The sequence below is a fragment of the Bos taurus genome, chromosome 23, assembly GCF_002263795.3.
Source record: "Bos taurus isolate L1 Dominette 01449 registration number 42190680 breed Hereford chromosome 23, ARS-UCD2.0, whole genome shotgun sequence".
NCBI lineage: Eukaryota > Metazoa > Chordata > Mammalia > Artiodactyla > Bovidae > Bos > Bos taurus.
In genome coordinates this window covers 34,726,944-34,743,435 of record NC_037350.1, presented here as the reverse complement: position 1 = coordinate 34,743,435, position 16,492 = coordinate 34,726,944, and the positions used below count along the sequence as shown (strand labels likewise).

The window sequence follows — 16,492 nt, the reverse complement described above, 5'->3', positions numbered from 1 at the left end:
CACAAAAGGGTCTGAAAAATAAATCGTAAAGGGACTTGGTAGTCTGATCAAAAGAATAAGAGAATCAAATTAGAAAACCAAAATATAAAGACTTGTGCACATGATAGACCCAGAGAATGCTCAGCAGAGAAAATTTCAGCCTCAATGGACCAGTGAACAGAAGCCTCCAGCATCAGGAACAAAAACCCTGGGCAGGACTCACGACTGTGCGCTTCCGGGAACAGCCTCAGTTTCAAAGTTTGGGCACTATACCACCGAAAAGCGAACGCAGACAAGGATTATAGCTTGCTATGACATTGAATCACAGACAGTAGTGTTTGTTAGTTTGCTTTTCTCATTCAACTATAAAGTTAATGAATCACTAACCAATGATAATTGACACCATCAGTTTAGAGTCAGACCCTCTTTAGTCATACAATGGATATCTGAACCTGTTATATGATCCCCAATAACAGTTTTATAATTGTATTTATTGATGTTTAACTGAAGGGGAATTGCTTTACAATACTGTACTGCTTTCGGCCAAACATCAGCATGAATCAGCCATAGGGATACCTATGTCCCCCCACTCTTGAACCTCCTTCCCACCTTCCTTCCCATCCCACCCCTCGAAGCTGTTTTAGAAATATATGGAAGTCTTCACAAATTTGTGTGTCATCCTTGGGCAGAGGCCATGCTAATCTTCTCAGTATTATTCCAATTATTTAATATATATGCTACCAAAGAAAACACACGAATAACAATTTAACAGAAAAAAAATCATATAGTTAGTCATCTACCAATAAATGACCAATTACATTAGGAATTAAGGTATTCTTCTATTTTTACTGGCTCTTATAAAATTGAATTTTATAATGTCCAAAGTTCCATGAATGAATTAAGCATATATTTATGCATAACACATGTATACATGCAGAGAAATATATGCACACATATACGTCTATGTTATACAGGCTATTATCTTCCTTGCCTGTCACAACAAGCTCTTTAGTTGATGAGAATAATAGTACCAAATTTCTCCAACTTATATGTCTTCCTTTTGAGAACCATTTGTTTTATTTTTCTTTTACTTATTTCTTTTATTTTATTTTTAAACTTTACAATATTGTATTGGTTCTGCCAAATATCGAAATGAATCTGCCACAGGCATACATGTGTTCCCCATCCTGAACCCTCCTCCCTCCTCCCTCCCCATGCCATCCCTCTGGGTCATCCCAGTGCACCAGCCCCAAGCATCCAGTATCGTGCATGGAACCTGGACTGGCGATCCATTTCACATATGATATTATACATGTTTCAATGCCATTCTCCCAAATCATCCCACCCTCTCCCTCTCCCACAGAGTCCAAAAGACTGTTCTATACATCTGTGTCTTTTGCTGTCTCGCATACAGGGTTATCGTTACCTTCTTTCTAAATTCCATATATATGTGTTAGTATACTGTATTGGTATTTTTCTTTCTGGCTTACTTCATTCTGTATAATAGGCTCCAGTTTCATCCACCTCATTAGAACTGATTCAAATGTATTCTTTTTAATGGCTGAGTAATACTCCATTGTGTATATGTACCACAGATTTCTTATCCGTTCATCTGCTGATGGACATCTAGGTTGCTTCCATGTCCTGGCTATTATAACAGTGCTGCGATGAATATTGGGGTACACATGTCTCTTTCAATTCTGGTTTCCTCAGTGTGTATGCCCACTGTGGGATTGCTGGGTCATATGGCAGTTCTATTTCCAGTTTTTTAAGGAATCTCCACACTGTTCTCCATAGTGGCTGTACTAGTTTGCATTCCCACCAACAGTGTAAGAGGGTTCCCTTTTCTGCACACACTCTCCAGCATTTATTGCTTGTAGAGTTTTGGATAGTAGCCATTCTGATGGATGTGAAATGGTACCTCATTGTGGTTTTGATTTGCATTTCTCTGATAATGAGTAATGTTGAGCATCTTTTCATGTGTTTGTTAGCCATACGTATGTCTTTTTTGGAGAAATGTCTTTTTAGTTCTTTGGTCCATTTTTTATTGGGTCATTTATTTTTCTGGAATCGAGCTGCAGAAATTGCTTGTATATTTTTGAGATTAATTTTTTGTCAGTTGCTTCATTTGCTATTATTTTCTCCCATTTTGAAGACTGTCTTTTCATGTTGCTTATATTTCATTTGTTGTGCAGAAGCTTTTAATTTTGATTAGGTCCCATTTGTTTATTTTTGCTTTTATTTCCAATATTCTGGGAGGTGGGTCATAGAGGATTCTGCTGTGATTTATGTCGGAGAATGTTTTGCCTATGTTCTCCTCTAGGAGTTTTATAGTTTCTGGTCTTACATTTAGATCGTTAGTCCATTTTGAATTTATTTTTTGTATGGTGTTAAAAAGTGTATTTCCATCACCTAATTTTAATTAACCATTTTATTCTTAGATACCATGCCCCTTTAAACTAACTACGAGCAGAGAAAACCTAGTAAAGGCTTATATCTTATCCTTAATTAAATTAGCACTCTTCTGGTAAATTGGAAAAAGAATCATGTTCAGATCTCATTCAGGAGGATAAAATCTCTATTTCATCAGTTCTCTTGTCCAAACTCAATTCTTGCTCACTTCAGTCTTAAATTCTGCTTACTTACAAAGAATGGACAGGAAAAGTAATATTAAAATCGTGCTTGCAAGTGTCAGTATTTTATGCTTCTGTTGGCCAAAGGTAGGGCCAGGAATAATTTCTCAAATATTACATTACATCATGGAAGCATGAAGGTCTAGTTTTAGTATCAAAGAGGAGATGTTTGGAGGTGGTTCAAAAACTAAGCTCCATGGGTTGTCAGGATGTACTCCAGACCAGACAGATAAATTTGGTCACTAAAAAATCAAAGTCAGGAAAAGACAGGTCTTTTTCACAGAGCCGATGACTTTGTGTTGGTGCTGACCATGTAATATTCTGATATTACCATTTGGATATTTATTAGAAATTTTCTCAAAGATACAAATGTAACGAGAATATTAAAGATGCATAAAAGTAAAAGAGCTGTCAAGGTGCCTAGAGAAAGGCTAGCCAGGAGAACCAGGCCCCCACACTGATAATTGTCAAAGACTGTAACAGTGAGTATTATAGACAGAGAAGAACAAATGGATAAAACCAATGTTCTAGGGCACTGCTGTTTTGTAGTCAAAGACAAAATATTTTTCTATTTAAGCAGAGTCATCACAGCTCCCAATGTGGTCCCGGTTACACACATGCAGACCGAGAGCCACAGGCATGTATGATGTGACATCAGGAAGTGAACAGATGAGTGTACTGGTGCCCAGTGACCTGCATCTGCTAATAATGGGACCTGGGGAAAATTACTTGCCCTCTCCAAGTCATTACATCTTCATTACCATAACTCGATGATCATAGTGAGATTAACGCTATCTCACAGGGTTACTGTGAAACACAAATTTAAAAATTTTTAAAGCTTTTGGGAAAGTATCAAAGACATGCATGGGGTTACTAAGGTGAGTGAGCAGATCCAAGGTACAGTATCCTTTTTCTCTTGGTATTCTCTTTGTACTCAACAGTAGCGATCAGTCAGTCATGTGTTTACTCTTATCCCAGCGTGATGGTAAACCACACAGATCAACTGGACTTTTCTTGTCATTTCAATGTCTAAAATGCAAGCATTAGTCAATGTAGAATGAAAAATTACAAACTCCTTGAGGGCCTCCCTGCCAGAGTCTGCAGAGTCCCAACACTAAACTGTCTTAAAAGAATGGCCTAAACACTCTGGCTCAGAATTAAGTTCCAAATGTTTGCAGAGCACAGAAGTACTTCTGAGAGCAATACAAAAATTCAGGGAGTAATCTACTTCTCCAACTATCTATCTGTGCAAATATCATCATATACCTAAATTTACACAGAAGGCGCTCCTTCTTCCCCACCCCAGGTACTACAGCACCTGGGCACTCAGAGCAACTGGGAAATAGAAGGCTTCTCTCCAAAGATGGATTTGATAACCTCAGGTGAATAGATCACCTCAGAACGGCTCATGTTTTTATTTAAACAGGTCCTGCCTGCTGCTGCTGCTGGTCATGTCAAATCTGCTCTGTGCCAAGGTAACTCATGCCCGTCCTGCTTTCCTGACATGTTTGACATCCCCCTGATCTCCTTTACAGATCCATTTCTCAATGCCACCAGGCTGTCCCATGACATTTTTGGCCTTTCCTGGATAATGTTCACTGAGTTTGTAAGTACTGTGCTGGTGATGGTTTAGTTGCTAAACCATGTCTGAGTTTTGCAACCCCATGGACTGTAGCCCGCCAGGCACCCAGATGAACCTTGGTGTAAGTGACTGAGCTATACTGTCCTTTCAACAAGAAGGCTGCATCAGCCAGACTTCAAATAACACAGTGTCTAGGTCAAAGAAGTCGTCAGCTTATAAGATGTGGAAATCAAAGAGAGGATCAGTTTTGTGAAATCTCAAAGATTCCTAAGAAGTGCAATAACTTTTTAAATTTCCTTTCATTCATTTATTTTTGTAAATTTCCAAAGTAAATGATTTTGTATTTGTCAGCCAAGAGTGCCATAAAAGAATAAAATAGACTCAGGAATAATCAACAGAAATTTATTTCTTCACAATTCTGGGGTCTAGAAGTCTCAGATCAGGGTGCCAGCATGGTGAGGTCCTGGTAAGAACTCTTTCTTCCCAGGCTGGCTTCTCTGTGTGTCCTCACACAAGGTGGTGGGTGGGGAAGAGAGATAGAGGAAAAGACACAGAGGCACTGAAAATTCTCTGGTGTTTCGCTTCATGAAGAAACTAAACCTATTGAATCAGTGTTCCACCTTAAGAGCTCATTTAACCTTTTGGGCTTTCTAGAGGCTCAGAGGGTAAAGAAACTGCCCACAATGTAAGAGACCGGGGTTCTATCCCTGGGTCTAGAAGATTCCCTGGAAAGGGGAACGGCAAGCCACTCCAGTATTCTTGCTTGAGAAATCCCATGGAGAGAGGAGCCTGGTGGGCTACAGTCCATGGGGTCCCAAAGAGTCAAACCCTTTCCAAAACACAGTACTTTGGCAGTTAAGGCCTAACACTCAAATTTGAAGAAAACGCTTTCAGTCCATAATACTACCTGACATAAAGCACTAAAGTGAAAGAGGAGAGTGAAAAAGTTGTTTAAAGCTCAACATTCAAAAAACTAAGATCATGGCATCTGTTCTCATCACTTCATGGGAAATAGATGGGGAACAGTGGAAACAGTTTCAAACTTTATTTTTTGGGCTCCAAAATCACTGCAGATGGTGACTGCAGCCATGAAATTAAAAGACACTTACTCCTTGGAAAGAAGGTTATGACCAACATAGACAGCATATTAAAAAGCAGAGACATTACTTTGTCAACAAAGGTCCATCTAGTCAAGGCTACGGTTTTTCCAGTGGTCATGTATTGATGTGAGAGTTGGACTGTGGAGAAAGGTGAGTGCCTAAGAATTCATGCTTTTGAACTGTGGTATTGGAGAAGATTCATGAGAGTCCCTTGGACTGCAAAGAGATCCAACCAGTCCATTCTAAAGGAGATCAGCCATGGGTGTTCTTTGGAAGAAAGTATGCTAAAGCTGAAACTCCAGTACTTTGGCCACCTCATGCGAAGAGTTGTCTCATTGGAAAAGACTCTTATGCTGGGAGGGATTGGGAGCAGTAGGAGAAGGAGACAACAGAGGATGAGATGGCTGGATGGCATCACTGACTAGATGGACGTGAGTTTGAGTGAACTCTGGGAGTTGGTGATGGTTAGGGGGACCTGAAGTGCTGTGATTCATGGGGTCACAAAGTGTCGGACACGACTGAGCAACTGAACTGAACTGAACTGGGGAAAGGGAAGCATGTTGATTTTCTGGTCCTTCAGTGTCTCTCTGGGCTTTCTTCTCCAGGCTCAGAATAAATAGCCAATAAAAGAGAATTTCTCTGCAGTGAACTGGGTGGATGGAACATGTTAAACAAAGCTGTATCCCGGTCACAAAAACGAATACTGTTTTTTTTTCATGCTACAAGTTATTGTTTTCAGTTTTGCAGTGAATAGATTTAGAGCTACAGTAGAATGGAGTTTAGAACTGGAAACAATTATTCTCTTTCTGATGAAGGTATTTGAAAGTTGTATGTTAATTCTTTTAGGTCAATCAAGGAGCACACAGTAGAGCAGACAGCTAATAAAAAGCAGTGCTAAAGGTTTCTATTAAATTCACATTTTTCTTTTTACTCACTAGTTTTTGTTTCATCCTCCATTTTTGACTACCCATTTTTTCCATATCTTCCAAGTAATTTATTGAAATCTTCATAACTTTTGCTAAAGATTAGTTTTCCTCTATCAATGCGTTAGCTTGATTTCTCTACTCTTATTATTCTCAGTCCATTTCTTACTATTTCCTATAACTTTATGCCATGTTTTTCTGCACTACCATTTTGTCCCCATAAACAACACTGTATTCTGCACCTGGGATGAACACTAAGCTTCTTGGTGTGCGGATCAGAGATAAGTCAACGTCATAACTGTATAACACCTTATAAGGGGATATATTGGCTCTAACCCACAGTAAACAAGAGATTAATGGTTAATCTCTTGTTCATTGGAAGGACTGATGATGAAGCTGAAACTTCAATACTTTGGCCACCTGATGTGAAGAGCTGAGTCATTTGAAAAGACCCTGATGCTGGGAAAGATTGAGGGCAGGAGGAGAAGGGGATGACAGATGATGAGATGCTTAAAGACATCACGGACTCAATGGACATGGGTTTGGGTGGACTCCGAGAGTTGGTGATGGACAGGGAGGCCTGGCTTGCTGCAGTTCAGGGGGTTGCAAAGAGTAGGACATGACCAAGAGACTTAACTGAACTGAACTGAAATGGCCTAGAAGATTAAATAAAATGTCATATGGATATCATTATATATATTCATTTGTAAAGAAAATTAATGAGAACATGCAGAAGACTTACAATTTGCTGAAACAGAAAGTGTACCACCTCAGAGCTGAATATATATATCACCTAGAAAAAATACTTTCTCAGCTTATGGTGACTTCTAAAGAAAGGGACTCCACAGCTTTCATCTCCAGCCTACTGTGGACTCCTTTCCACTTTCCTCCACAACTTCCCTCCATGAAAACTCTTCCCTAGGTTATAAAATACACCTTGAGCTTCTGGTTCAGACCAGAGGACATTGATCTTTTTGTGACCACTACTCTGTTTGTTCTGGAAAAAGGAGACCACTAAAGGAGACATTTTATAGCTTGCAAAAAGAAGGTGAACCAGTTTAGGGCCTGAAGAATGGAAGAGCAACACAGGAGCACCTAAGAGAAGACAAGCCAGGCTCAGCATTCCTGACCTCCAACCTAGTGTCAGAAGGCAGCCTGAGTAGGGCTGTTCCTCCCAAGGAATAAATGTGAAGGAACAGCAGGTGGTGGTTTAGTTGCTAAGCTGTGCCTGACTGTGTGTGATCCATGGAATATAGCCCACCAGGTTCCTCTGTCCATGGAATTCTGCAGGCAAGAATACGGATTCCCATGTCCTCTTCCAGGGGACCTTCCCAGCTCAGGGACTGAATCCGAGTCTTCTCAAGGCAAGTGGATTCCTTACTGTCTGAGGCATCAGGAAAGCCCAAGAAACTCAATAATCACATGGATATTTGGAAAATAAAAGGATAAAAACAGATGTTAATATTAGATAAAGTAGACTTTAGAGAAAAGAAAATATCTACGAACAAAGGAATACAAGGACTTTACATAAGTGAAAAAGAGTCAATTCAGCAGGAATTCATAATACTCCTAAATATGTATACACCAAGCAACATAATCTCAAAGTACTTGAAGCAAAAATAGATATATCATCTGAATACTCCTATAAATTATAATGAGATTGAAACTGTGGCATAAAACTTTTGAAAAAGAAATAATTAATCCAAGATAGTTTGACCAGAGAATTCTAATAAATATTTTAACTATTAAGATCAATTTGATATAATCCCTTCAAGAAAATGAAAGAGTAGGAAACCATTCCCAACTAATGAGATGGGGCCAATATTGATCTATATCAAAATGAGACAAAGGCAGCACAAAAAGGAAATTTCAGACTAACCTGTCTCACAAATTTGGAATTAAAAGTTTTCACTCTCACACATACGAATCAAACAAATGAATTCAACAATGTATATATAATCTCTTGATAGTTTCTGGTCCCTTCCTAAGTCTGGTCACATTACCTATCTCTTCTAAGGGTTTAAGTGAATCAAGGATACAGTCAGTTAGGGACCCAGTAATAATATTATGATACCAGAAATACAGTGACAAATACTCAAGTCTAGGTCAAATCAGAAACTGACTTCTCCCATTAAACTTAATCCTACCCAGTAATCCTAAATGTCTAGCAAAATTAACTACAACTAGAATCATAAGATAAAGAAAACATAGCAACTGTATAGACATGGTGTGTGTGTTTGATATTCTTTATATGCCCCTCGGGAACCCTGTTGATCATTTTCTATTATGTTTTGAAGCTTTGGAGGCTGAGAAGACTAGACTTTATCTCTCTAGCTCTCCTTGCGTCTGACTTCTACTTGAGTTGGCCAGGGGTGGACAAAAGAGATTGGTGAGTCAGTGGAGAAAGAGATTAGTGGATTGATTCTTTCCTCTGACTCCTTTTTGCTGGAAAGTAGCCAAGTTTCTCCACTGAAGCCCAGAGATCTGGTCAGAGGCCATCGCTTTTAGCAGCAGCTATGTACAAGACTCTTTAGAGACTGCACTATCCATTCTCTTCCTTTGCCCTGTTGGCTTATAAGTGTTTGTGAATCTATGTTCTTGCCTGTCTCAAAGAGTTTCCCTCTTCCTTTTAAGCTATCCTTATCTCTGATACATCTTCCAAATCCTTAAAGTTCATTGTGTGTTAGTTGCTCAGGCATGTCTGACTTTTTGTGATCCCCATGGACTGTAGCCTACAAGGCTTCTCTGTCCAAAGGATTCTGCAGACAAGAATGCTGGAGTGGGTAACTATTCCCTTCTGCATGGATCTTCCCTGCCCCAGGGGTCCAACCCAGGTCCCCCACATTGCAGGCAGATTCTCTACCATCTGAGCCACCAGGGAAGCCAGTTTTCTTTATTTCCCTTACCTGTGTAAATCATCTTGATTTCCGACAATGATAGGGGTGGCTATGGAGCTGCTAGATAAAGATGGTCCTCAAAGATCTAATGCTAAACTGCTTCCAACAGGAGGGGGATATTTTTTTCCTGACTCCAAAACCATAAATACAAGAACATGTCACAGGTCATGTAAAAATAAGTGCTGAGAAATCAATGATTTAAGAATGGATTTGGTCAAAGTGCACAAACTTTAAGCTGTAAGATGATGAATAGTGTCTGAGGATCTAATGTGTAACATGGTGACTATGGTTTGTAAAGTGTTATTGACATTTGTGGGGCTTCCCAGGTGGTGTTCGTGATAAAGACCCCTCCTGCCAGTGCAGGATGCATAAGAGACATGGGTTGAATCCCTGGATCAGGAAGATCCCCTGGAGGAGGACGTGGCATCCCACTCTAGTGTTCTTTCCTGGAGAATCCCCATGGACAGAGGAGCTTGGCAGTGTATATAGTCCAGGGGTCACAAAGAGTTGGACATGATTGAAGTCAGTTAGCACACATGTAAGAGAGTTAAACTTAAAAGTTCTCACCAAAAAGATCTTGAAAAGTAAATATGTGAGGTGATATTAATAGATATGTTAATTAAATCAATGAGGGAATCCATTCATCATGTATACTTATTTAAATTATAACGTATGCTTCAAATATCTTGCCATTTTATCTGGAAATTATATTTTAAAAGACTGAAAAAAGAAAAAAAAACAAGAATTTCAATACTTTTTATATCATATTATAGATATTTCAGCCATTACTCTTGGTATGTAAAGTGTTTTTTTTTTTTTTATTATTCCAGATAATAACCAGTGGGATTCATTGGACATTCAGAAAAGGAAGAAGCCTTGGAAATTATCTAGAAAATTCTCTCATATTAAGGACATATAAGGGAATCCAAGAATGATTAGGTCACTTATCTAAACTTATAAAACTCGATGCAAAAGTAGCAATAGAAATCAGATTTTGTAGGTTTAGGTGACTCTTTACCGAATTACCCAACAAATGGAAATATCTCGTATGCTCTGCAAAACTTGATTGTTATCTCTTTCACAGAACTGATCATATTCCACCTCATGTTATTGTCCAGTTAGCCTGTTTTACCAAGTATATTAAATTCCTTGAAGGTTCAATCCTGGCATGTCTGTTCTCACTCTATATTCTCACATATGGCTAACTCTTTATCAGTGCCATTCCTACTACCTGGAAGACCCTGTCTCTTTTACCTCATGACTTCCCCGACATCTTTCAGATCTCAGTAAAGACCACTTCCCCAAAGCAGCCGTTCCTGATTCTGACACAGCTCAGGGCTCCTTGTTATGTGCACATATGGCATTGTGTGCTTTTCTCGACACGTGTCCCAATTGTGGTGCAACATGTAACTTTGAAATTTATCTGTTTCTGTTTTTCTATTAAAATTTAAGTCCTAATTCATAAAGTCCACATGTGTTCTTCCCTGCTGTTCATTCTTTGCATCCTGCAGGCCTTCCTTAGGTGCTCATTCAATGAAACACTTTTATTCGTGCAGAGTAAAATTCCAATGAATTTTTGATTCTGCTCAAAGCATACACTGAACTACAACCATGGAGGTCTTTTCTCCCCACCCAAGCCCTCATACCCTGATTATTTGGACATAATTACAGAACTAGAACTGTGGGGATTTCCCTTGTGGCTCACTGGTGATATATCTGCCTGCAGTGTGGGAGGTCTGGTTTTGATCCCTGGGATGTGAAGATTCCCTGGAGAAGGGAGAGGCTACCCACTCCAGTTTTCTGGCCTGGAGAATTCCATGGACTGTATAGTCCATGGGGTCACAAAGATTTGGACATGACTGAGCGACTTTTACTTTCACAAAACTGTGGATGCATTTGTTTTTAATCATCACCTTATTAGATAGAAATCACTTGATTTGCAGTCTGTTATTCCACATACACTAGCCCTTGCAGTTCATGTCCTAAGATAATGTGATAATCCACTCACGGACCAAAAGCCTGAATAGGACAGAACTAGAGACAGTGCTCTGAACCTGCCGCTTGAATCTACTTTTTACCATAGGATTCTCAGCTTCACTAGAGGAGTTCAGTTTCTTAGCTGTACTCTCTGATGATGACAGATAAAAATACTTTAAGGAGAGCCTACAAATCAAATATTCCTACATTGTACACAAACATTTAATCTCTCTTGGAAGGTACAAAAGAAAGTCACCTCCTTGATGAATTGTTACCTACTTTTCCCAGATGAAAGTACCATCTTCCTCCTTATGGCTTCCTGATTTCATTCTTACAATTTTTGTCTCACTGACCACATTTTGACCTATATTATAGTTAATTATCTGAACAACTCCAAACCCCACTCCTTTAGTTCAGTTCCCCTGGAGCTATAAGGGTACGCCAACTGCCCTGACGTTAGTATTTATTGAGTATCAAACATGGCAGAAACTGGCCAGCCATTTGTTCTTTCTGAGGTAAATATTATAATTAAAAGAAAATACCCAGCCTCTGGTATTTTGGACAAACTGACAACTGGACAAAATCTTAACTGCTATTCCAGATAAAAGTTCCTTTTGTGTGGACTTTTTTCTTTTAGAGAGAACTTGCATTCTAGATAGCATTCAGGTAAATAGAAATTGGACTGATACATTAGCTGGAAAAACCCACGGTTGCAGGAAACAAAAGTAGACAAATCACACATCTTCTGTATACTTCAAGACCTATTTTATTAGGAGCTGGCAGCTCAGACAGGAAAGAGAGTCCCCGTGCATACAGGAGATCTGGGTTCCATCCCTGGTCAGGAAGATCCCTGGAAGAGGGCATGTCAAACCACTCCAGTATTCTTCCCTAGAGAATCCCAATGGACAGAGAAGCCTGGTGGGCTGCAGTCCAAGGGGTTGTCAGTCCAGGGGGTCGTAAAGTGTTTGACACGACTGAGCAACTACGCACCACAAACTTCTCACATTGACATCCTGACATTTAGAAACAGTTTCTCTCACAATGTGCTTAACTACAACTCCTGCTTTTCAGTGGAAGATCACAGATAAAAGTAATATTCCATAACAGTCAAGTAATTATTTCTATCAAGGTACTTTCTGAAAGCTACGCTAGAGAAATACACTGTGGGATAAAGCAGATAATTAGAAGTATAAGAGACCCAAACACAGAAGCTGCACAACCCATCGATAATTTTCTTTTTGGGAAAAAGAATAAAACCTCAGTTTGGAATCATGTTTTATACAGAGATTTGCATAATCTTTGGAAATGTAAAGGATTTTCTACTCTAATTTTCCTTTTCCAGTTGAGAAAACCAAGCCCTAGAAAATTGAAGATAAGTTTTCCAAGTCAAAGAGCAAGTAAGTTAGGATTCTGATGAGAGCCCAGATACAGGCCTCAGTGTCCATTTGCTTCATCGTTAGGCTGACGGGCTGGAGATTGGGGTACCAGTAACGGTGCCGTCTTCAGGCTGAATTGCTTTTATTTGGGAAACCTCTATCTTTGCTCTTAACACCCTCAACTGATCGCATAAAATCCACAATCTATTGATTTAAATATTAATTACCTCTAAGAAAATATGTCAGCATGTCAAGAAAATAGGTGAGCATGTCAAAGAACTACAATTTGAAAGAAATGCACAATTCTATGGAATAGGTCACCATGGGCCTCAGGAATTGAATATCTATGCTACCTGTTCCACATTTATCACCTTGGAAGGGAAAACAAGAGTTTCATTCCCCCCCACCCCATTTAATCACGTTCAGTGTTTTAGTGCACGCAGGCTGCCTTTACAGAATGCCAGCGGCTGGGTGGTTTATAAACCACGTTATGTATCACAGTTCTGGAGGCTAGAAGTCCAAGATCAGGGTGCCAGCATGGTTGAGTGAGTGAGGGCCTCTTCCAGGACATATCCCTAAATAGAAGGGATGAGCAAGTATTTCAGGCCTCTTTCACAAGAGCCCTAATCCCATTCATGTGGGCTCTGCCTCATGACCTAATCATTTTCCAATCATCCCACTTCCTAATATCGTTACTTTGGGGATTAGGTTTTCAACATATGAATTTTGGGAGAACACAAGCATTTAGACCATGGCACCCAATGAGGAGACTGACTTGTCTAAGGTAACCCAGTGCCTCATCCATACTGAATGCGCTGTGGTGCTGATAGGAAGCCAAGGACTAAGGAAGCTGAATCAGGACCAGCAGCCCCAGGTGGAGGGTCTGAGATGGCAAACTCCTTGATGGATTTCACAACAATATAAGAGTGTTTCCAGGGTCTTCCTTGGTTATCAGTCATTGAGCAATCCCCCGCTCCTCCTATACATGTTCCAATTTCAAATATGAGTTAATTACTGAGTTCTTAGACAAAGTACCTGTTGATCAACATGGAAACATCACGACTATGCACATGAGGAAAAGGGCCTTTGACAGATACAAATTTCAGTGTGGAAAGTCCTCAAGACTTTATTCACTTCAAATAGCAATTACAAGTTTGGGGATCTCCCAAGATCATTCTTGGATTCCTAATCAGCTAGGACACCAAGAGCTCACTTAAAGCTGTTATACATGTGGTTATGGTTTATTCCAGATCTTTGATTTATTTTTAATTCATTTTTTTTATTTTTAGTGCAGTATAATTGATTTGCAATGCTATAAATGTCAGTTTTTGTTGAACAGTGAATAAGTTATACATATATGTATATACAATCTTATTCAGATTCTTTTCTCATGGAGCACAGATGGGTTCCAAATAGGAAAAGGAGAACGTCAAGGTTGTACATTGTCACCAGGCTTGTTTAACTTATATGCAGAGTACCTCATGAGAAACACTGGGCTGGATGAAACACAAGCTGGAATCAAGATTGCCAGGAGAAATATCGATAACCACATATATGCAGATGACACCACCCTTATGGCAGAAAGTGAAGAAGAACTAAAGAGCCTCTTGATGAAAGTGAAAAAGGAGAGGGAAAAAGTTGGCTTAAAGCTCAACATTCAAAAAACTAAGATCATGGCATCTGGTCCCATCACTTCACGGCAAATAGATGGGGAAACTGGAAACAGTGGCTGACTTTATTTTGGGGGGCTCCAAAATCACTGCAGATGGTGACTGCAGCCATGAAATTAAAAGACGCATACTCCTTGGAAGGAAAGTTATGACCAACGTAGACAGCATATTAAAAAGTCAAGACATTACTTTTTCAACAAAGGTGTGTCAAGCCAAGCCTAAGTTTTTTTGAGTAGTCACGTGTGGATGTGAGATTTGTACTTTAAAGAAAGCTGAGTGCTGAAGAATTGATGTTTTTGAACTGTGGTATAGGAGAGAACTCTTGAGAGTCCCTTGGACTACAAGGAGATCCAACCAGTCCATCCTAAAGGAGATCAGTCCTGGGTGTTCTTTGGAAGGACTGATGCTAAAGCTGAAACTCCAATACTTTGGCCACCTCATGCCAAGAGTTGACTCATTGGAAAGATCCTCATGCTGGGAGGGATTCGGGGCAGGAAGAGAAGTGGATGACAGAGGATGAGATGGCTGGATGGCATCAACAACTCGATGGACGTTAGTTTGACTGAACCCCTGGAGTTGGTGATGGACAGGGTGGACTGGTGTGCTGCAATTCATGGGGTTGCAAAGTGTCAGACACAACTGAGCGACTGAACTGAACTGAACTGATGGGACCAGATGACATGATCTTAGCTTTTTGGATATTGAGATTTAAGCCGGCTTTTTCATTCTCCTCTTTGAACCTCATCGGAGTTTCTTTAGTTCCTCTTTGCTTTCTGCCATTAGAGTTGTAACACTCACATATCTGAGGTTGTTGATATTTCTCCCAGCAATCTTGATTCCAGCTTTTAGGACTCATCCAGTCCAGCAATTTCCATGACATGTTCTGCATATATATTAAATCAGCAGGGTGAAGGCCTTGAAGGACTCCTTCACTAATTTTGAACCAGTTTATTGTTCCTTGTCTGCTTCTAACTGCTGCTTTTTGAACTGCACACAGGTTTCTCATAAGATGGGTAAGGTTGGTCTGGTATGCCCATCTTCTTAAGAATTTTCCACTTTGTTGTTGTCCACACGATCTGGTGAGGTCAATGAAGCAGATGTTGTTCTGGAACTGCCTTGCTTTCTCTGTGTTCCAGAAAATGTTGACAATTTGATCTCTGGTTCGTCTCCCTTTTCTAAACCGAGATTGAACATCTGAAGTTCTAGGTTTGAATAATGCTGAAGCCTAGCCTGGAGGATTTTGAGCATAACCTTACTAGCACTGGAGATGATAGCAACTGTTCAGTGGCTTGAACAGTCTTTAATACTGCCCTTCTTGGGAACTGGGACAAGGTTGACCTCTTCCTGTCCTTACGCCACTGCTGGCTTTTCCAAATTTTATGATATATTGAATGGAGCCTTTATTAGCATCATCTTTTAGGATTTTAAATAGCTTTGCTGGAATTCCATCACCTCCAATAGCTTTATTGGCAGCAGTGCTTCTTAAGACCCACTTGACTTCACATTCTAGAACGTGGGGCTCAGAGTGAGAAACTACACCATTGTGATTATCTGGGTCATTAAGATATTTTTTTGTATAATTCTTCTGTGTTCTTCTCCTATCTCTTCTTGGTCTATTCTGCTGTATTAAATCACAAAATACCAAAGAGTCAAAGTGACCTTGAGAAAGAAGAACAAAGCTTGAGACCATGGCTGCTGATTTCAAATATATTAGAAAGCTGTAGTAATCAAAACAGAATGCTTTGCTTCTGGCACAAAAACAGACACATAGATCAACAGAGCAGAACAGCAAAGCCGGAAAGAAACGCACACCCGTATATTGTCGGTTAGCTTATGAAATAGGAGCCAAGAATATCCAGTGGGGAAGGACAAGCTTTACAAAATGGCACTGGGAAAACTGGATAGTCCTATGAAAAAACGGAACTGTGTCCCTCTCTTTTACCATACACAAAAATCAGCTAAAAAGGGATTAAAAGTTGAACTTAAGACTTTAAGGGATTAAACCCCTAGAACAATACATTGGGGTAATCTTCTTGCCATAGGTCTTTGCAATGAGGTTTCGGGTTTCACAGCAGAAGCAAAGGCAACAATTGCCAAAACAAACAAGTGGAACCACATCAGACTCCAAAGAAAGGAATATCAACAAAATCAATGGCAATTTACAGATTTACAGAAGATATTCCAAATCATATATTGGTTAAGGGCTTAATATCCAAAAATACATGGGACCTACAACTCAATGGCAAAAAACCCCAAATAATCCAAATTTTTAATGGAGTGTAAGGAAAGTAAGAGTTTCAATAAATCTGAAGATTATACTGTAGATGAGAGACACAGCAAGGTTTTCCGTCTAGA

The 16,492-nt window shown here is 39.6% G+C and overlaps 1 non-coding gene across 1 annotated transcript; it reads right to left on the bottom strand.

The window, feature by feature from the left end:
• Positions 1 to 623: 623 nt before the first annotated feature.
• On the bottom strand, positions 624 to 732 carry LOC112443941 (U6 spliceosomal RNA). Its single transcript, XR_003032342.1, has one exon. It is a non-coding gene; the product is annotated as a U6 spliceosomal RNA (small nuclear RNA).
• Between the last annotated feature and the right edge of the window lie 15,760 nt (positions 733 to 16,492).